This window comes from Arachis hypogaea, chromosome 17 (assembly GCF_003086295.3).
Source record: "Arachis hypogaea cultivar Tifrunner chromosome 17, arahy.Tifrunner.gnm2.J5K5, whole genome shotgun sequence".
In the NCBI taxonomy this organism is placed as follows: domain Eukaryota; kingdom Viridiplantae; phylum Streptophyta; class Magnoliopsida; order Fabales; family Fabaceae; genus Arachis; species Arachis hypogaea.
This window is the reverse complement of record NC_092052.1, coordinates 53352090-53373434: the sequence shown is the minus strand read 5'-3', so window position 1 is coordinate 53373434 and position 21345 is coordinate 53352090. Positions and strand designations below refer to the sequence as shown.

The window sequence follows — 21345 nt, the reverse complement described above, 5'->3', positions numbered from 1 at the left end:
GTCACTGACAACGGTGATGCCCTTCCATACAGCCAGCCATGGAAAGGAGTAAGACTGATTGGATGAAGATAGCAGGAAAGCAGAGGTTCAGAGGAACGAAAAGCATCTCCATTCGCTTATCTGAAATCCCTGCCAATGAATCTACATAAGTATCTCTATCCCTTTTATTGTTTATTTTAATCTAATAAAGTATCATGTTTAAATCCGCCTGACTGAGATCTACAAGGTGACCATAGCTTGCTTCAAGCCAACAATCTCTGTGGGATCGACCCTTACTCACGTAAGGTTTATTACTTGGACGACCCAGTACACTTGCTGGTTAGTTGAACGGAGTTGTGTCCACACATAGTAAAGAGCCATAATAATAATTCCATACAATAACAAAGAGTACTACATTAATGTGATCACAATTTCGTGCACCAGCTATCGATCATGATAGCCCGGTCTATAGTAACTTCAGACCGTTTGCTAGTGGGAATGATTGAACGTTGGATGAACTCCAACCATCCCCTAGCCACGGGCTTGAGGTCATGCCTTCTTAGTTGAACCGGCTTCCCTCTTGAATCTCTCTTCCATTGAGCGCCCTCTTCACAGATGTCTATGAGGACTTGGTCTAACCTTTGATCAAAGTTGACCCTTCTAGTATAGGGGTGTGCATCTCCTTGCATCATGGGCAAGTTGAATGCCAACCTTACATTCTCCGGACTAAAATTTAAGCATTTCCCCCGAACCATTGTAAGCCAATTCTTTGGGTCCAGGTTCACACTTTGATCATGGTTCTTTGTGATCCATGCATTGGTATAGAACTCTTAAACCATTAAGATTCTGACTTGTTGAATGGGGTTGGTGAGAACTTCCCAACCTCTTCTTTGAATCTCATGTCGGATCTCCGGATATTCACCCTTTTGAGTTTGAAAGGGACCTCGGGGATCACCTTCTTCTTGGCCACGACTTCATAGAAGTGGTCTTGATGCACCCTTGAGATGAATCTCTCCATCTCCCATGACTCGGAGGTGGAAGCTTTTGCCTTTCCTTTCCTCTTTCTAGAGGTTTCTCCGGCCTTAGGTGCCATTAATGGTTACGGAAAAACAAAAAGCTTTAGATTTTACCACACCAAACTTAGAAGGTTTGCTCGTCCTCGAGCAAAAGAAGAAAGAAAGGAGTAGAAGAAGAAGAAATGGAGGAGATGGAGGTGAGTTGGTGTTTCGGCTAAGAGGGAGAAGTAGTGTTGATGTTGTGTGAAAATGAAGGGATGAAGATGGGTTTATATAGGAGTGGAGAGGGGGGTATGGTTCGGCCATTATGGGTAGGTTTGGGAGGAAGATTGGTTTGAATTTGAATGGTGGGGTAGGTGGGGTTTTATGAAGGATGGAGGTGAGTGGTAAAGAGAATGGTGGGATTTGATAGGTGAGGGGATTTTGGGGAAGAGGTATTGAGGTGATTGGTGAATGGGTGAAGAAGAGAGAGAGAGGTGGGGTAGGTGGGGATCCTTGGGGTCCACAAATCCTGAGGTGTCAAGGATTTCTCATCCCTGCACCAAGTGGCGTGTAAAACGCCCCTTTCTGCCAATCCTGGCGTTAAACGCCAGGCTGCTACCCATTTCTGGCATTTAACGCCAGCTTCTTGCCCTTTTCTGGCGTTAAACGCCAGTCTGGTGCCCATTTCTGGCGTTAAATACCCAAAATGGTGCTAGACTGGGCGTTTAACGCCCATTCTGCTACCCTTACTGGCGTTTAAACGCCAGTAAGTTTCTCCTCCAGGGTGTTCTATATTTAATTCTGTTTTTCAGTCTGTTTTTGCTTTTTCAATTATTTTTAGGACTTCACATGATCATCAACCTACAGAAAAGATTGGGTTGACTCCCAATAAGCACTTCTTTAATGTCAATAGCTTGACAGTGGGCTCTCATGGAGCCTCACAGATGTTCAGACCAATGTTAGAACCTCCCAACACCAAACTTAGAGTTTGACTGTGGGGGCTCTGTTTAACTTTGTATTGAGAGAAGCTCTTCAAGGTTACAGAGGGATATCCTTGAGCTTTAAAGACAAGGGAGTCTTCATTCACTTGAATGATCAATTCTCCTCTGTCAACATTAATCACAGCTTTTGCTGTGGCTAGGAAGGGTCTGCCAAGGATGATGGATTCATTCATACACTTCCCAGTCTCTAAGATTATGAAATCAGCAGGGATGTAGTGGTCTTCAACCTTTACCAAGACATCCTCTACAAGTCCATAAGCTTGTTTTCTTGAATTGTCTGCCATCTCTAATGAGATTCTTGCAGCTTGCACCTCAAAAATTCCTAGTTTCTCCTTTACAGAGAGTGGCATGAGGTTTATGCTTGACCCTAGGTCACACAGAGCCTTTTCAAAGGTCATGGTGCCAATGGTGCAAGGTATTGAGAACTTTCCAGGATCTTGTCTCTTTTAAGGTAATCTCTGCCTAGTCAAGTCATCCAGTTCTTTGGTGAGCAAGGGGGTTCATCCTCCCAAGTCTCATTACCAAATAACTTGGTATTTAGCTTCATGATTGCTCCAAGGTACTTAGCAACTTGCTTTCAGTAACATCTTCATCCTCTTCAGAGGAAGAATACTCATCAGAGCTCATGAATGGCAGAAGTAAATTCAATGGAATCTCTATGGTCTCAGTGTGAGCCTCAGATTCCCATGGTTCCTCATCAGGAAACTCCATGGAGGCCAGTGGATGTCCATTGAGGTCTTCCTCAGTGGAGATCATTGCCTCTTCCTCCTCTCCAGGTTCGGCCATGTGAGACGTGTTTATGGCCTTGCACTCTCTCTTTGGATTCTCTTCTGTATTGCTTGGGAGAGTACTAGGAGGGAGTTTAGTAATTTTCTTACTCAGTTGACCCACTTGTGCCTCCAAATTTATAATGGAGGACCTTGTTTCAGTCATGAAACTTTGAGTGGTTTTAATTAGATCAGAGACTACGGTTGCTAATTCAGAGTGGCTCTGCTTAGAATTCTCTGTCTGTTGCTGAGAAGATGATGGAAAAGGTTTGCTATTGCTAAACCTGTTTCTTCCACCATTATTGTTATTGAAGCCTTGTGGAGGCCTCTATTGGTCCTTCCATGAGAGATTTGGATGATTTTTCCATGAAGGATTATAGGTGTTTCCATAGGGTTCTTCCATGTAATTCACCTCTTCCATTGCTGGGTTCTCAGGATCATAAGCTTCTTCTTCAGATGAAGCTTCCTTAGTACTGCCTGGTGCAGCTTGCATTCCAGACAAACTTTGAGAAATTATATTGACTTGCTGAGTCAATATTTTATTCTGAGCCAGTATGGCATTCAGGGTATTAATCTCAAGAACTTCTTTCTTCTGATTTGTCCCATTATTCACAGGGTTCCTTTCAGAAGTGTACATGAATTGGTTATTTGCAACCATCTTAATGAGTTCCTGAGCTTCTGCAGGCGTCTTCTTCAGATGAAGAGATCCTCCAGTAGAACTGTCCAATGACATCTTGGACAGTTCAGACAGACCATCATAGAAGATACCTATGATGCTCCATTCTGAAAGCATGTCAGAAGGGCACCTTCTGATTAATTGCTTGTATCTTTCCCAAGCTTCATAGAGGGATTCACCTTCCTTCTGTCTGAAGGTTTGGACTTTCACTCTAAGCTTACTCAATTTTTGAGGTGGAAAGAACTTTGCCAAGAAGGCATTGACTAGCTTTTCCCAAGAGTTCAGGCTTTCTTTAGGTTGTGAGTCCAACCATGTCCTAGCTCTGTCTCTTACAGCAAAAGGGAAGAGCATAAGTCTGTAGACTTCAGGGTCAACCCCATTGGTCGTGACAGTGTCACAGATTTGCAAGAATTCAGCTAAGAACTGATGAGGATCTTCCAATGGAAGTCCATGAAACTTGCAATTCTGTTGCATTAGAGAAACTAATTGAGGCTTAAGCTCAAAGTTGTTTGCTCCAATGGCAGGGATTGAGATGCTTCTCCTATAGAAGTCGGGAGTAGGTGCAGTAAAGTCACCAAGCACCTTCCTTGCATTGTTGGCATTGTTGTTTTTGGCTGCCATGACTTCTTCTTCTTTGAAAAGCTCTGTTAGGCCCTCTACAGAGATTTGTACTTTAGCTTCTCTTAACTTTCTCTTCAAGGTCCTTTCAGGTTTAGGATCAGCTTCAACAAGAATGCCTTTGTCTTTCCTCCTGCTCATATGAAAGAGAAGAGAACAAGAAAGTATGGAATCCTCTATGTCACAGTATAGAGATTCCTTGAGGTGTCAGAGGAAAAGAACACTAGAAGGAGGAGGTAGAGAAGAAAGAATTCGAACTTATCAAGAGGGATAGAGTTCAAATTGTACATTTAGGAGGAATGTTAGTCCATAAATAGAAGGATGTGAGAAGAGGGGAAGAATTTTTGAATTTAAATAAAAAAAGATTTTGAAATAATTAAAAGAAATTTGAAAATTTGATTGATGATTTTCGAGAACTAAGATTAGGAAAGGAATTAAGTGATTTTTGAAAATGATTTTGAAATTAGAAATAAAAAAGATATGATTGAAACTTAATTTTGAAAAAGATGTGATTGAAAAGATATGATTGAGAATATATGATTGAAAATCAAATGAAAAAAAAGGAAAGTTTTAAAATTAAAGTTGATTACTTGACTAACAAGAAATTAGAAGATATGATTCTAGAATTAAAACTTTTGATCCTTTCTTAATAGGCACGTAACAACTTGAAAATTTTGAATTAAATTACTAATTGTAGCAAGAATTTTTGAAAATAGTAAAAAAAATAGAAAATGGAAAGAAATTGATTTTGAAAAGATGTGATTGAAAAGATATGATTTGAAAAAGATTTGATTTTAAAAATTATGAAAATTTGAAAAAGATTTGAATTAAAAGCAAAATCTTCCCTCTTGTGTCATCCTGGCGTTAAACGCCCAGAATGGCATCCATTCTGGCATTTAATTCCCAAAATCCTACCTTTTTGGGCGTTTAACGCCCAGCCAGGTACCCTGGCTGGCGTTTAAACGCCAGTTTTCCTTCTTCACTGGGCGTTTTGAACGCCCAGCTTTTTCTGTGTAATTCCTCTGCTGAATGTTCTGAATCTTTAATTTTCTGTGTTATTGACTTGAAAAGACACAATTTTGAAATTTTTTTTTGAATTTTTAATGATGAGAAATAATAAAAATGCAACTAAGATCAAATAAACAATGCATGCAAGACACCAAACTTAGAAGTTTGTATACTAAGGACTACAATAATTTGAAAATGCATGTAAGAAACAACAAAAGACACCAAATAAGAGAAATTAAAGATCAGAGCACTGAAATCATCAAGAACAACTTGAAGATCAATGAAGAACATAATGCATGTAATTTTCGAAAATTAGAAGAATAAAGACATGCAATTGACACCAAACTTAAAATTAGACACTAGACTCAAACAAGAAACATAGAATATTTTTTATTTTTATGGTTTTATAAAATTTTTTGTGATTTTTCGAAAATTGAGTGGAAAAGAAAATAAAGGGATTCAAAATTTTTAATAAGAATTCCAGGAATCATTGCAATGCTAGTCTAAGACTCCGGTCCAGGAATTAGACATGGCTTACTAGCCAGCCAAGCTTTCAAAGAAAGCTCCGGTCCAAAATACTAGACATGGCCAATGGCCAGCCAAGCTTTAGCAGATTATTGCTCACAACAGCAAAATTGATAGAAATCAACAAGCTCCGCTGATGACAAGTTGAAATCTCGTTCCAAAAGATTAGACATGGCTTCACAGCCAGCCAGACTTCAACAAATCATCATGAAACTCTAGAATTCATTCTTAAAAACTCTGAAGAACAAAATAGAAAATTTTTTTGTATTTTTGAAAAAATTTTTTCGAAAATAAAAAGTAGAAAAGCTTAAATATAAAATAAAATTACCTAATCTAAGCAACAAGATGAGCCGTCAGTTGTCCAAACTCAAACAATCCCCGGCAACGGCGCCAAAAACTTGGTGCATGAAATTGTGATCATCAACAATGGCGCCAAAGACTTGGAGCTCTCAAACGTGAATCACACTTTGTCACAATTCCGCACAACTAACCAGCAAGTGCACTGGGTCGTCCAAGTAATACCTTACGTGAGTAAGGGTCGATCCCACGGAGATTGTCGGCTTGAAGCAAGCTATGGTCATCTTGTAAATCTCAGTCAGGCAGATTCAAATGGTTATAAAGAATTGATAATTAAAAGATAAATAAAATATATAATAAAGATAGAGATACTTATGTAATTCATTGGTGAGAATTTCAGATAAGCGTATGAAGATGCTTTGTTCCTCCTGAACCTCTGCTTTCCCATTGCCTTCTTCCAATCATTCATACTCCCTTCCATGGCAAGCTTTATGTTGGGCATCACCGTTGTTAATGGCTACTTCCCGTCCTCTCAGTGAAAATGTTCTACGAATGCTGTCACCGCACGGCTAATCATCTGTCGGTTCTCGATCATGTTGGAATAGGAACCATTGATCCTTTTGCGTCTGTCACACGCCCAACACTCGCGAGTTTGAAGCTCGTCACAGTCATCCCTTCCCAGATCCTACTCAGAATACCACAGACAAGGTTTAGACGTTCTGGATCTCAAGAATGGCTGCCAATAATTCTAGCCTATACCACGAAGGTTCTAATCTCAGATTAGAAACCCAAGAGATACGCATTCAAGCTTGTTTGCATGTAGAACGGAAGTGTTTTTCAGGCACGCATTTCTAGGTGAGAATGGTGATGAGTGTCACATAATCATCACATTCATCAGGTTCTTGGGTGCGAATGAATATCTTGGAGAAGAAATAGACTTGAGTTGAATAGAAAAACAATAGTACTTGTATTAATTCATGAAGAACAGCATAGCTCCACACCTTAATCTATGGTGTGTAGAAACTCCACCGTTGAAAATACATAAGAACAAGGTCTAGGCATGGCCGAATGGCCAGCCTCCCAAAGAGGGTTCAATCATCAAAACATGATTCCAAGATGATCAAAAGATTTTTAAAATACAATAGCAAAAGGTCCTATTTATAGAAAACTAGTAGCCTAGGGTTACAGAAATAAGTAATTAATGCAGAAATCTTCTTCTGGGCCCACTTGGTGTGTGCTTGGGCTGAGCATTGAAGCTTCCATGTGTAGAGACTTTTCTTGGAGTTAAACGGCAGCTTTTGTGCCAGTTCTGGCGTTAAATGCCAGAATTTTTGAGCTGACTTAGAACGCCTATTTGGGCCATCAAATCTCGAGTAAAGTATGAACTATTATATATTGATGGAAAGCCCATGATGTCTAATTTCCAATGCAATTGAGAGCGCGCCAATTGGACATCTATAGCTCCAGAAAATTAACTTCGAGTGCAGGAAGGTTAGAATCCAACAGCATCTGCAGTCCTTTTTCAGCCTCTAAATCAGATTTTTGCTCAGGTCCCTCAATTTCAGCCAGAAAATACCTGAAATCACAGAAAAATACACAAACTCATAGTAAAGTCCAGAAGAGTGATTTTTATTTAAAAACTAATAAAAATATAATAAAAACTAACTAAAATATACTAAAAATATACTAAAAATAATGCCAAAAAGCGTATGAATTATCCTCTCATCACCTTAGCGCCACAGAAACCTCATTACCCATAACTAACGAGATTTGAAGTCACATATCCCAATTAGCCCAGATAACTTGTTGGTTTAGGTGATGTATTCTCAATCTGGAGCTCAATACTATCCGGGTCAGGACTCACAAGAACTCATGTAGAATAAGGGGTTATACTCTCGTTCCACCCCAGATTCGTTTAGATGAAGAACGATAATACATCATAGAATGGAATCAAACATATATTAAAATAGAGATGTAATAATATTAATCCATAGGACAAGCAGAGCTCCTAACCTTAACCTAGGAGGTTTAGTTCCTCATAATTTACAAAGAAAACCAAAGAAGAAGGTGTAAAGTAATGTGTTTCATCCTCCCCTCCCAGGAGGCGTGATCCTCAAGAGGAAGGAAGTCCCTTATTTATATTAAAACCTCTAAGACTAAACCTAAAAGATATTGTTTTTAATTAAAAATTACAAAAAGAAAATAAGAAAAGCCTAAAGAGTGCTAAAATCCACTTTGAAGCCCACTTGGTGAGTGTTTGGTCTGATGCCTGGCGTTCAACTTGGATTCTGGGCGTTCAACGCTAGTCCTTGCTCCCTTGCTGGCGTGGAATGCTAATTTTGGGCGTTTAGCTTGGGAGGTTGGTCCTTCTACTACAAAAAAAGGGGTTAAAATGGCCATTTTTTATGGAAAATACGGCGGTTACAACCACCATTATTACCAAAAATGGCGACTCCAAGAAACGCCGGTATTCTGGGCGCCATTTTGGTTATTACGGTGGTTTTCTGAAAACCGCCGTAATAACCAGTGGATAATACGGCAATTTTTTTACGGTTAAAATGGCGATTTTAACCGCCATTTTAACCAAATAAAACAACGATTTTGTTAAATTGCAGTTTGTAACCGCTGTTTTTACCAGGGTTTAATGGCATCTTTCTAGTTTAAAATAGCAGTTTCTAACCGCCATTTTTATGTGGGTTTAATGGCATCCTTTTCATTTAAAATGACGGTTTCTAACTACTATATGTTTTTACCAGGATATAATGGCACCGTTTTCGTTTAAAATGGCAATTTTTAACCTTTGTTTTTACCTAAGTTTGATGGCAATTTTATACTTTTTAAAATAAGTTTGAAACTACCTATTTGAAGTGACATTTTTGGAACTCAAACTTTAAAATCTATTAATAATTAAAAGGCATAGTCTTAAATCAAATATTATAACAAGATTTTTAATTCATACATGGTTTCCGAAAATCAAAAGTCATAATCCAAAAATTAAGTATCAAAATAACATTTTTCAATAATTCATCTTCAATATATATATATATATATATATATATCCTTGATACATAAAACCTTTATCATGCAAGATCATGCTTTTTTGTTGCTTGCTGTAGAAGACCTACTTCCTAACTCTTTTGGTGATGGAATTTCACTCTCTTGATCTAATCCCTACGACAAAAATATAATTATGAGCACAATAAAAAGGGATAGAAAATTAAATCTCAAACTATTAATCTGAAATTATTCAATCATCAACGTTTTATATATGCAGATATCAAAGGTCGAGATAGGTTTCAATTCATGACATTGCCTGTTTAACAAAAAAAAAAAAAAAACCGAACATCGAGATGATTGGAAATGGTAATTAATGTTATTGACACGAAATTTGTATCTTCAACAAATAAAACAAAATCCTTTTAAAGCATGTTAAAAGCTTATATATACTTGGTAAGAGAAACCACACAAGCATAAAGAACGAAATTAATTTCATATATAGTTTATAGCTTTATATAAGATGTCCCTGATGACACGACTAAATTAAAAATACTAATCACAATTAGGCAGTAATTGGATGGAACAGAACACAAAAAAGGCCATGTATATATGCTGTATAAAAATGACAAGAATCAAAAGTACTGAATTTGGTTTCATATTTATCACGTAAATGAAAGCTTAGGTGTCCAAGATGTTATCATTCACAAAACTTAACGGTTCCAAGAAATAAAAAAACAAAAGTTCCTCAATGAATTCTTGCACAAGTTATAATACTATTTCCATCATGGAAATACAGCATACAAGCAGTAAGATACAGGGTGTTAAGTAAAGAAAAACCTCCCTTTGAGTTTAAAAGACATAATCCACAGTAGAAGGAATTTTTTTATTGATGATCTTGTGAAATCTATCCCATCATAGAATAAAAGAAAAAGGACATAAAGACATAGAAAATTAGGAAAAGTCCATAAAACAAGTGAACTATTATTATGGGAAAACTAGGAAAAGAAGCAATGACTTAAAATGGCACCACTCTTTCTTTTCTTTTCTTGCACTTATGTTCAATATGTATCTCTCTATTGAGGACTGTAATATCATTTAATACCAGAGATGTTTTATGTGGCTGGCTCCCATATTGATCATCATTGTATAATGAGAGATTAATGAGAAATTAAATATGTTTCTAAATTATTGTATTAATCATTAACTAGTTATGATCTCTATTTTCTTTAAGTGTAATAATAGACCTTAGCTTGGTGTTGTCATCTAGCAATGTGCAAAGAGGAAGTAGAAATAAATAATAAATAGCAATGTGAGAAGAGGCAAGGTAGTACCTATTTTGTTTTGTTTGCTTAAAGAAGAGGCAAGGCAGAAAATTTAATTACCTTTTCCAAAAGATAAGCTATCCTGTTGCTGTAAAAATTCAAAATATTCTGCTAAGGCCCTTATATTGTTCGGATAGATTCAAGAAAGCTAAAAAAGAAACTACAAAGCCAAAAAAGAAACTACAAATTACAGTTCATATATAGCATCCAAAATGAGATAAATAAACATGGTAGTTGGTCAAGCATTAGATCAGTTCTTAAGTCCTTCGGTTGAGATTGAAAAATCAAATATAAACATCTTTTAGACATACCAGAAACCATATTTCATATCAAATAGCAATTGTAAGAACTACCTGTTCTATTCTCCTAAACGCAACCACCAACCTCCTCTTTGTGGAATCACGCTAAATTACAACCTGAAGGTTCAATTATTAGCTAATTGAAAGAAGTGTATTGAATGAGATATCCGCATAAATGGTATTTGGGGTGATACACTGCAATTGTTAGAGTAACAATGTAGTATACATATTATAGAGGAGATAAGAAAAGACCTGCGTGTATGTGGATGCATTATCTAAGAAACATACTTTTTCAAACTCAAACTTAATGAAACTAGGATGACCAAGTGAAGTGGCCAGCATTACCCAAGCCTGCACAACACTTTCTGCAGTTGAAAAAAGTGCTCTTATCTCTTCAGCTTTCTTCTCATCCAACAGTAATCCATTATGTGGGAAGAAACTCCAGACTAGTAGAATATTGTGTGTCATCACCTCCTACTTTAGTACAATCTTCTTTGATTTCCTTCTCTTCCAAAGAACGTGCTTCATTTTTCATTTTGAAATTGTTGCAGTCAGAAGAATCAAACCACCTAAATTTGAATCAACCTGTCTAATTAAATTCTCTGTTGCTTTCTTGACCTCTGGAAGTGAAGATCGAATTACAGCGATGGCAGGCTGATCACTTGTTTTATCATTATCCCTTGTATTATCCTTATTACTCGTTTGATCTTTATCATCCGTGCCTCCTGGTAATGCAAGTCCAGATTGAATATATATATATATATATATATATATATATTCTGCAATATTTTATGACTGTGAGCCAATTTTATTTAGAAACTCCAACCCATCCCACTTTAACTTCTTTGGAACAGAGAGGCCTAGCTTTTGAACAATGTTAGCATTAATAACATTAGCAAAATTTTTCCAAAATAGTTGATTTGATAGCTCTTCATCACTAAATTGTTTTGATGAATCAGAATCTTAACTAGTAAATTAAGATATGATTAATTCACACATGCTCTATCTCTAATTAACAAAAATTAATACACTTGTAAATTTGTAGTACATACACTAGTAAATCACATAAGTTAACTAAGCCAACATGAGCAAACACAGATACTACACATTCTCTCTCCCTCTTATTAAATGTATGAAAGGAAGGCAAGGGAAGAATGAAGATACCTTCAAGCATTCCCTTTGCCCATGTATTAATGAAAGGATGGTTTTCCCAAGTGCAGTAGAATTTTGCAGCTCAAGCCTTGAAGCTCTAACGAACGCTGATAAGTCTCCAGATCGAAGTCAAATCATATAAGCTCAATGAAGGCAGCGACAACGGCGTTGCTTGCAGCAACGAGGAGTTGAGCTGCAACAAGGGGATGAGCGACAGCGAGGAGTTAAATGATAAATCAGTGGGATGAACAACGGCAAGAAATTAGGGTTCGTCATTGACATCCTCCTCACTTTCTCATATGCAATAATACTAATCACACTCTCATATACAACATCACTCAAACTAAAAAAGAAAACAAAAATTCTTTGGCGGTTCCAAACGCCACAGTCAACAAAAGCCGCCACAAAAACCATGAGCATTATGGCATAAGTTAGCACCGCCAAAATTAACAAACATAATGGCAGGTTTTTAACCCGCCATAAAATTAGTGCCATTTTTACCAACATTTTTTATAGTGTTCTTGGGCGTTGAACTCTAGATATGGACGTTCAACGCCAGTTTTGGCAATCATTCTGGAAAAGAAGTATAGAATATTATATATTGATGGAAAGTTCTGGAAATTAGCTTTTGAATTCCGTCAAGACCACATCAATTGGACCTCTATAGCTCAAGATATGCTCGTTGGAATACACGAAAGTCAGGATCTGACAGCATCTGCTATCCTTTCTTCGTCTCTAAACAAGATTTTGCCAAATTCGCCCAAAAATCACCTAAAATCATAGAAATAACACAAACTCAAAGTAGCATTCAAAGATTAATTTTGCACTAAAAACATAATAAAACTTAATGAAATCTAACTAAAAACAACTAGAAAATGAGGTGAAAAAGGGTATAAGATATTCACTTATCACAACACCAAACTTAAACTGTTGCTTGTCCTCAAGCAACCAAAAACAAGATAGGACTAAATAGAAGAGAAAAATACATAAGGTTTTAGAGTTGTCAATGAAGCTCAGTTCTAACTACTGAATGGAGCTATTAGCTCTTTATTTCTGAATAGCTTTGGCATCTCACTTTCCTTTGAAGCTCAGAAATATTGGCATCCTTTTGAACTAGAATTCAGATGATATTATTGATTATCCTCTTTTAGTTTTTCTTAATTCTTGAACACAACTTTTTCTTTTTGGTGCTTTGCACCTTTTGAGCCTAGCCGTGACTCTAAGCATTTTGTTTTCAAGTATTACCACCTGATACATAAACGCCACAAGCACTTAACTGGGGGAACCCTTTGGATTCGAATTTAGCTTTGCTTAAATTCCCAGACAGTGGTGCTCAGAGTTCTTAAGCATACTCTTTGTAGCATTGGATCACGACTTTAAATGCTCAGTCTCAGGATTTTCTTGACACCTTCACAGCACAAGCATATAGTTAGGGGTAGCAACTCATTTGAGCTTTTTAGGCCAATTTTGACCCTCCTAGCCATTGATGCTCAAAGCGTTGGACCCTTATTCTTTTGATTTTACTTTTTATTTTTTTCTTTATTTTTCTTTTTCTTTTTGCTATTTCTTTTGCTTTAAGAATCAATCTGTTTAATTTTTCAGAGAATCAATAATACTTCTCTAAATTCACTGTTCTTCAAGAGCTAATATACTCAACTTCAATATCAAATATGCACAGTTAATTCATACATTCAGAAAATAATGATAAGGCCACCACATCAAAGTAATCAGAATAAATCATAATATATAACTCAAAATCTCATGCATTTTACTACTTCTTTCTCAAAATTTTTCTTTTTAAGCTTAGTGGGCAATTCATGAGACATCTTTAACCATAAAAATTTTGAAAATAAACTACTAAAGTGAAATCCTAAGAGTGATCATGCAAAAGCTAGAATAAAAAATAGGAAACAGAATGAAATAATGAAAAACAGAAAGAAAAGGGGAATGAAACTCAACCACCTCAGTGCTAATGGTTGCTCAGGTTGTGCTTTTCTATGAAGATGATTCACCTCCCTTTGGTGCCATTGATGATAATATATACCTAGAGCTCGCTCTGCAACACCAAACATAAAAATTTTACTTGTCCCTAAGCAAACAAAATTTGGTCCACTGTTGGCGTTTAGACGCCAGGACTGCTTCCCTTATGGGCATTGAATGCCCATGCTCTTCTCTCCCTTCTGCCGTTGAACGCTAGTAAGGAGCACCCTCCGGGGTGTTCTGTTCCTCTCCTATGTATTCCTGTTTCTGTTCTAATGGCTACACATGATCACAAACATTAGAAAAATAAAGAAAACTATCAAAAAGAATAGAAAATAAAATAATACGAAATCAAACTAAAATAACAGAAGGAAAATAGAAAAGAAGAAAATACTATAGGACACCTATGGTTAGGTTGCCTCCCAACAAGTGCTTCTTTGAAGTCATTAGCTTGACACTTGATTGCTGAATTTTCTTTCTTTTCTTCCAGTTGGTTAAAAGAAATTACTCCAAGGGGAAAGAGGAGGAGATTAGTGCCCTCTGATTTGTATTCCTCCTAACAAGTTTTTTTTTTGTGTTTTCAGTTTGATTATCCTTGCTTGTTAGTGTATGGGTTGTATTATTTCTTACTGACCTTCTCTTTTTCATGGATATCATCTTTTGTTCCTTGGTCACAATCCCCTTTTCAGTACATTCCTTGATTATCTCTACCACTTTGAATTTAGGACTTGGGTGTTGTGTGATGGGTGGAGTGTACCCTTCACTAAGAACCGCTTGAATTGGTGATTCAAAGAGCTCACCCTCTATGCCTTTTTCTGCTTCATTAGAGTGTAATTTCCCATAAATATTTTCCTCCCCTACAACCTCCTTTAGTCGTGCATCTTTTGCTTCTTCCATGTGTGAGGGTGGAAAATTCTCTAATTCACTAGGCTATGGACTCCTTTGAATGATTCCCTCACATTCTTTAACTGGAATTTGCATTGCTTCTCTTGTGAGGGAGTTTACTTATTTCTCTGCCAAATGCTTGGTAATCACCTCCACATGCCCCTCTACATTCTTGACACTCATTCTCATATCTTGTATGCAATCTTGAGCAGCCTCCCCTAATTCTTTCATGGTAAGCTCTAAAGTTGATAGTTCTGAATAAGCAAATGATAATTCTTGATATGAACAATGAGATGGTGGCTCTTGATATGAGTAAAGGGAGCATGGTTCTTGGTATGGATAGAGAGTTGGTGGTTTTTGGTATGAATATGCAAGGGATAAAGATGGAAATTTTTACAAAATTTCCTCTGTTATTTGCTCCAGTTCTTGATAGGCAAGATCAAAAGATGATGGTTCTTGATATGAGTAAGGAGATGATGGTTCTTGATAGATGGAATATGGAACATTGACATCTCCTAACTCTTGACCTTGCCAACCAAAATTCTGATAATTCCTTCATCCATAGTAATTTGAATCACTCCTTGGGTGTGAGTAGTAACCTATGTGATCCCTCTCCATGATTGTTCCTCAACACAAAACACCAAATAAAATTAAACGCACCGGGTGGTAAACAGAAAGTAAGAAATAAAGAACTGAATTTTTTTTTTAGAAAAAATTTGAAAATAAATCAAAAAATAGAAAAGAAATAATTAGAAATTTCGAAAAATTTAAAAAATATTAGAAAGAAAGGGGTTTAAAAATTTTCAAAATTCAAAAAGAAAGAAAGAAAAAGTCAAGAGAAAGAAACAAGATAAGATAAGATTTGAAAATTTAAAGATTTTGAAATTAAAATTAAAAGAAAGAGGAACTAAAGAAACACCAAACTAAATAAGATAACTTCAAACAATTAATTAAAAAATTTTAAAAATAAAGGTAGAAAAGTTGTTGAAGATTTTCGAAAATTTTAAAGAGAAAAGATTAAATAAAGATTTTGAAATTCAAAATTAAAAGAAAGAAAGATTGAAGACAAACTAAACTTTTAAAATTTGAAGTCAAAATAAAGGTAAGATAATAAGATTTTAAAATAAAAAAAAAAGATCAAAAGATTAGGAGAGGTTGACAAGATAAGATTTGAAAATTTAAAAATTACTAACAAGAAATACCAAACTTAAAATTTGAATTTAAATAAAGATAAGATAAAGATGCAAGAATTAACTTTAAAAGTTTTCGAAATTTAAAATTTAAAAGGAAAGGGTTTTAAAAATTTTGAATTTCAAAAAGAAGAAAAACTAACAAGACACCAATTTTAAAATTTGAATTTAAATAAAGATAAGTGGTGCACGGAATTACACTTCGCACAATTGAACCAGCAAGTGCATTGGGTCGTCCAAGTAATACCTAAGTGAGTCAGGGTCGATCCCACGAGGATTGTGATTTGAAGCAAGCTATGGTTATCTTGTAGATCTTAGTCAGGCAAATAAAAAAGTTGGTTGATTGTTTAAAACGCATAAAAATAAAATAAAGATAACGTTACTCAGTTAATGGTGAATGTAATGATAAGAAGATGGTTAAGGCTTCAGAGATGCTTTATTCTTCTGGATCAATTTGGTTTTACTGTCTCCTCCAACTGTGAATGATTTCTTGTATAGCAGGCTGTATGTGATCAACGCCTTTCTTAAGGGGTCGTCGATTCTCTTCCAGAGTTGAACACCAGGGTTAGTGTGCATCCAGTCTAATTGAGGGTGAAGCTCCTGTAGTCCATTCCCTTTGATGATCCTACTCAAAATGCCACAGACAAGATCAAATTTTCCAGATCAGAGAATGTTGTGCCTTTGGTTCTAGCCTTTTCCATAAAGACTCTAATCTCTCCATACCTCGGTTGAACTGGTGTCTCGAGAAGTCCCCAACAAAGTCGTGGATTAGCCGTCTAAGAGATGTATAATCAAGCTATTGGTTCATCATTGTCCGATGAAAGACTCACTCTGAACCCATGCAGAATGAGATAACCTTGCGCTGGTTCAACACATTCATAAGGATGAAGAAAAAAAATACATCTTAGAATAGAGAATCAGACACGAATTGAAGTAGAACAATAATACTTTTATTAATCTATAAAACTTAGCAGAGCTCCACCCCTTAACCTAGCAGGTTTTGAGACTCATACTGATAGAAAATACAATGAAAGGTAAAAGTGGACAAAGATTGGTCGAAGATCCTAAAACAAGAGTGATCTTCTCCTATATATACTAATCTAATAACTAAGGATTATACAAATATGATAGGCTTAGGCTTGTAGTGCGAAAATCCACTTCCAGGTCCTACTTGGTAAGTTTTTTGGCAGAGCTTTAGTGTCTCCCACGTGCTTAGAGGCTCCTTCAGAGTTGAACACTGGCTAGGGACACCTTTATAGGCATTGGACGCTGGCCACTCTTCTTTGGGCATTAGACACCAAGACTGGGGTAGATGGTTGGCGTTGAACACCAGTTTTGGGCCATTGATTCTGAAGCAAAGTATGGACTATTAAATATTTCTGGAAGGCCCTAGATGTTAGCTTTCCAAAGCCGTTGAGAAAGCTCCATTTGGACTTCTGTAGCTCCAGAAAAGCTCCTTCGAGTGCAAGGAAGTCAGATCCTGACAGCATCTGCAGTGCTTTATCTGCCTCTGAATCAGACATTTGCTCGAGCTCCTCAATTTCAGCCAGAAAATACTTGAAATTGCATAAAAACACACAAACTCATAGTAGAATCCAAAAAATGTGAATTTTACACTAAAACCTATGAAAATATAATAAAACTTAAATAAAATATGCTAAAATTTATCTGAAAATGATGCCAAAAAGCGTATAAAATATCCGCTCATCACAACACCAAACTTAAACTGTTGCTTATCCCCAAGCAACTAAAAACAAAGTAAGATAAAAAGAAGAGTAAGATACAACAAATCTCAGAGTTTTCAATGAAGCTCAGTTTCAATCAGATGAGCGGGACTTTGTAGTTTTTGCTTATGAATAGTTTTGGCATCTCACTATCCATTGAAACTCAGAAGTGTTGGTCTCTTTAGGAACTTAGAATCCAAATGATATTATTGACTCTCCTAGCTTAGTTATTTTTTATTCTTGAACACAGCTTTTTAGAGTCTTGGCCATAACCCTAAGCACTTTGTTTTCCAGTATTACCACCGGATACATAAATGCCACAGACACTTAACTGAGTGAACCCTTTCGGATTATGATTCAACTTTACTAGATTCCCTTGATAGAGGTGTCTAGTTTTCTTAAGCACACTGTTTTTGCTTTGGATCACGACTTTAACTTCTCGGTCTCAAGCTCTTTTACTTGACACCTTCACACCACAAGCATATAGTTAGGGACACTGTCCATTTGGAGTGCTTATGCCAAGATTTTACTCCTTTTAGGCCCTCCTAAACATTGATGCTCAAAGCCTTGTATCATTTTACCCTTGCCTTTTGGTTTAAAGAGCTATTGGCTTTTTTTGCTTTTTATTTCTCTTTTTTTTTACAAGCATATATATTATGTTTTTTTTTCTGCTTTTTCTTGCTTCAAGAATAAATTTTTGAATTTTTCAGATCATCAATAATATTTCACTTTTTCATCATTCTTTCAAGAGCCAACATTCTTAATTTCAATTTCAAATATGCATTGTTCATTTATACATTCAGAAAGCAAAAGCAACGCCACCACATCATGATTATTGAACTATTCTTAAGATAAACTCAAAATTCATGCAACTTAATTTTCTTTTTTTTTTCAAATGAAATTTTCTTTTAAGTAAGGTGAGAGATCTATGAAACATTTTATAACTTTAAGACATAGATGATCATGCAACAAGAACAAGAGAACAGACAATAAAACATAATAGAAAATAGAAAAATAGCATAAAAAAAGGGGATTAAGAGAACGAATCCACCTTAGTGATGGCGGCTACTACTCCTCTTTGAGGATCCAATGTAGTGCTTGATCTCTTCTATGTCACGCCCTTGTCTTTGTTGTTCTTCCCTTATAGCCCTTTGATCTTCTCTAATTTCATTGAGGATGGTGGAATGCTCTTGATGCTCCAACCTCAATTGCTCTATATTAGTGTTCAATTCTCCAAGAGAATTATGCAATTGGTCCTAAGAGCCTTGGGGAGGAAATTGCATCCCTTAAGGTATCCCAGGGATTTCTTGCTGAGGCGGTTGCACAGGCTCATGTGCATGCTCTCTAGTTTGCTCTATCCTCTTCTTAATGATGGGCTTGTCCTCCTCAATGAAGATGTCTCCCTCTATGACAATTCAAGCTGAATTACATAGGTGACAAATGAGGTGAGGGAAAGCTAACCTTGCTTTGGTGGAAGGCTTTTCAGCTATCTTTTACAATTCTTGAGGTATCACATTATGTACTTCCACCTCACTCCCAATCATGATGCAATGAATCATGATGGCTCTGTCAATGGTCACTTTTGACCAATTGCTAGTAGGCAGGATAGAGCTTTGGATGAATTCCAACCATCCTTTAGCTACAGGCTTGAGGTCAAGCCTTCTTAGTTGAGTAGGCTTGCCTTGGGAAACCCTTTTTCACTGTGCTCTTTCCACACAGATGTCTGAGAGCACTTGATCTAGTCTCTGATCAAAGTTGACTCTTCTAGTGTAAGGACGTTGGTCTCCTTCCATCAAAAGAAATTTGAACGCCAACCTCACACTTTCCGGACTAAAGTCCAAGATTTTCCTTCAGACCATGGTGCTCCAATTCTTGGGATTTGGGTTCACACTAATGTCATGTTTTTTTGTGTCCTATACATTAGCATAGAACTCTTGCACCATTAAGATCCCAACCTCTTAGATGGGATTGGTTAGGACTTCCCAACCTCTTCTCCTGATCTCTCTTTGGATTTCCAGGTACTTATTATTCTTAAGCTTAAAAGGGACTTCAGGGATCACCTTCTTCTCTGCCACTACTTCATAGAAGTGGTTTGGTAGGCTTTGGTGATGAATATTTTCATCTCCTAAGATTTAGAGGTGGTGGATACTTCCTTTTCTTTCCTCTTTCTAGAGGGTTCTCCGGCCTTGGGTGCCATAAGTGGTAATGGAAAGTAAAAAGCAATGCTTTTGTTACAGCAAACTTAAAAGCTTTGCTCGTCCCCTAGCAAAAATAAATAAAAGAGAAGAATAGAGTAGAAGAAGAAGAAAATAGATAGAGATGGAGGGAGAGAAATAATTCTTCCAAGGGTGCTCTAGAGTGTATAAAGTGTGTGTATGAAGGGTTAGTAAGAAGGGGGTATTTATAGGAGTGGGCTAGGTTAGGGTTCCTTCATGGGTGGGATAATTGGGAGGAAAATTTGATTTTGAAGTAGGTGGGGGTTGGTGGGAGTTATGATGCTTTGGGAAAGTGATATGGATGTGATTGGGCTAGGGTTTATAGGGAAAAGTGAGTGGGGAAGTGTGAAAAAGAAGAGAAAAGAAGTGGGGTAGGTAAAAATGCTGTGGGATCCACTGGTCTTGAGAGGCTAGGGAATTCAGATTTCTTGCCTTTCTTCATGGGCGTTGAACGCCCAGCGCTATGCTCTTGGCTGGCGTTCAACGCCAGCTATACTGCCAATTGGGGCGTTGAACGCCCAGGCTATGCCTGTGGCTGGCATTCAACGCCAGCAAGTCTACCAATTTGGGCGTTGAACGCCCAGCCAGTTCTCCCTGGCTGGCGTTCAACGCCAGCAAGACACTCTATCTAGAGTGTTCTATTTTCATTGATGAACCTTGCTATATCTGTTCCCACTACTCCACATAATCATGAACCTAAAGAAATAACTTAAAAAAACAAATTTAAGGAATTAAAAGAAATAGAAATAACTAAATAGGGTTGGGTTGCTTCCTAACAAGTGCTTCTTTAATGTCTCTAGCTTGACGGTTAGCTCCTTACGGAGAATGATATGGGCTCAGAATTTCGCCCCTTACAGTGAACTTTCTTCCTGTCTTATCATAAATGAGCTCCATATGCGCTAGAGACAGGACACGACTCACTGTATGTGGTATGACTGGCTTCTTAGTAAAGACAACTCTCATGCCAGGTGAAAGGCCTTCAATAGGGACTTTTTTATCCCTCCAGCCTTTAGGTACTTTCTTCTTAGTACCTTTGTTATCAGTGCTTGTTGATAGCTGCCCAACACCAAACTTAGAATTGATGTTTGGGGGCTCAATAAAGCTCTGCACTGAAAGAGATGGTTGAAACACTAAGTGTTGTATAATTATCTCTCTTTTTTCAGAGAGAGAGTTGGGGTGAGGCATCTTGAACAGAATGTGATCCTCCCCTAGTTGTAGAATCAGTTCTCCCTTACCTACATCGATGATAGCATTGGCAGTGGTTAGGAAAGGTCTTCCAGGGATGATGGATTCATCCTCATCTTCCCCAGTATCTAAGATTATGAAGTTTACAGGGATTTAAAGGTCTTTAGCCTTCACCAAGACATCCTCTACTAAGCCATATGCTTTCTTCATTGACTTGTCTGCATCGCTAGTGAGATATTTGCAGCTTGTACCTCAAAGATTCCAGCTTATCCATTACAGAGAGTGGCATGATCTTTATACTTGACCCTAGGTCACACAAAGCCTTCTTAAAGGTCATGATGCCTATGGTGCACGGAATTAGGAAGCGTTCGGAATCCGAAAGCTTCTGAGGTAGCTTCTGCTGTACCAAAGCATTGAGTTCTTTGGTAAGCACTAGAGGCTCTTCCTCCAAATATTTTGTGCCAAATAACATAGCATTCAGCTTCATGAGAGCTCCTAGGTACCGAGAAACTTGCTCTTTCCTAGT

General features: G+C 37.0%; 1 non-coding gene across 1 annotated transcript; it reads left to right on the top strand.

Moving 5' to 3' along the window:
• The first annotated feature begins 3532 nt into the window (after nucleotides 1–3532).
• On the top strand, nucleotides 3533–3640 carry LOC112767864 (small nucleolar RNA R71). The gene has a single exon (XR_003185304.1). It is a non-coding gene; the product is annotated as a small nucleolar RNA R71 (small nucleolar RNA).
• The last annotated feature ends 17705 nt before the right edge of the window (nucleotides 3641–21345 follow it).